This window comes from Charadrius vociferus, unplaced genomic scaffold (genome assembly GCF_000708025.1).
Source record: "Charadrius vociferus isolate BGI_N301 unplaced genomic scaffold, ASM70802v2 scaffold486, whole genome shotgun sequence".
NCBI classification, from domain to species: domain Eukaryota; kingdom Metazoa; phylum Chordata; class Aves; order Charadriiformes; family Charadriidae; genus Charadrius; species Charadrius vociferus.
In genome coordinates, this window is record NW_009648965.1 from 205,458 (window position 1) to 207,252 (window position 1,795).

Below are 1,795 nucleotides of genomic sequence, written 5' to 3' on the forward strand. Positions count from 1 at the left end.
TATCAGCTTGGGCAAGCAAAGCATGAGTGGAAGGAAAGGAGAGGCAAGTGGCCCTTGGCCCCTCCACCCCCGCCTTGGGCTGGGGCTATAAATACAGCCTGTAATGAGCCCCTGCTGGTGCCAGGAGTCACGCAGTCCCGCCGGGGCACACGGCACAGCCGGGCTTGGCACGTAATTGCCAGTGGGGAGAGGACCTTTCCTCACCCTGCCATGCCATGGGAGGACTCCACGGCTCCAACTCCTGCCACGGGGTGCTGGGGAGGGCAGGGATGATAGGATGGGGGCTCCAGAGCCCTGCAGGGTCAGCATGGCCCCCCCGTGACCTCCCGTCTCTGTGCACCTGCAGGAAGCTGTGGAACATGAAGCTGAAGGACCCCAACTCCAGGTAGGGCTCAGCCCTGGGCAGGGTGAGCAGGGGCACCCTGTGTGGGCACCCAGTGCAGGTGTTGGGTGGGGGACACTCTCCAGTGCCCAAGCTGATGCCTCTCCCTGCTCTTCTACCTTGGCAGCTTGAAGACCCTCAGCCAGAAGAACAGCTTCTGGATCCACAGGGTGCGGTGCCGGGGCACGGAGCCCCACCTGGCCCGCTGCCCCACGCAGGTGGCCCCACCGGCCCCCCGCCAGCATGCCTGTCCCCGTGGCATGCACGCCATCGTCAGCTGCCTCCCCGGCCCTGCCTTCCAGAAGAGCACAGGCAAGGGCAGAAGCAAGACCTCTGCGGGAAAGGTGAGCCCCGGCACGGCCCCATGCCCCGTCCTGCTGATGGAGGGTCCTGGAGCCGGGCAGCATCAGGTCACCCCGTTTGCACCGGTGCCCGTAGTGCAGGTGGGTGGCCCTGCCCTGGGACCGCTGACCGGCTGCTCCCCGTGCCCAGGTGCTCCCAGTGCGGCTGCGAGCGGGCACTCATGCCGGTGAGGGCCGGGTGGAGGTGCTGCGCCACGGGCAGTGGGGCACCGTGTGTGACAAGCAGTGGGACCTGGCCGCAGCCAGCGTGGTGTGCCGGCAGCTGGGCTACGGGACGGCGAAGCAAGCCCTGGTGGGAGCCCAGATGGGCCAAGGTGAGGCAGAGAGCGTGGCACGAACTCGGGGCATTGCTGGGCTTGGAGGGGCATGGGTGGGTAAAGGTTCACTGGATGCTGCTGGAACACACTGGGATGTCCAGGCAGCTCCAGCCTGTACTGGGATGGGGCTCCCTTGGCTGCTCCTGCCAGAGGCAGCCCCATGCCTGTAGGGAACCCTCAGACCAGAGGAAGGAGGGTGGGGGATCTCCCTGCTCCAGGACAGGCACGGGGCAGGGAGCGCTCACCCTCCCTCTGCTTCAGGTCTGGGACCCATCCACATGAGCGATGTGCGGTGCACCGGCCACGAGCGTTCCCTGGGCGAGTGCCGCTTCCAGGATGCCGAGCGGAGCGGGTGCCGGCACGAGGCCGACGCCGCCGTCCGCTGCCACATGCCCCATATGGACTTCCAGAGCCAGGTGAGCCCCTGCCACCTCCTCGGAGCCCATGGAGCCCCAGCCTCATTGTGCAGCCCTTGCCCCCCAAGCTCTGTGCCCGGTGCGGATGCTCAGAGCATCCCCCAGGGGACGAGGGGACACAAAGCAGCACACTGACAGGGGCCTGCAGGATGAGCTGGTGGCAAAAGTGGTCTTGTAGGGAGGAAAGGAGGAAGAGGAATATGGGGAAGATGTTCAGCTGGATGCGTGGGGCTGCCTGCCCCATTGCATTCCCGATTGGGAGGGATGGGGTTATGCCCCGCGCTCTGTCTCAGCCCCTCTTTGCCCGCAGGTGCGGCT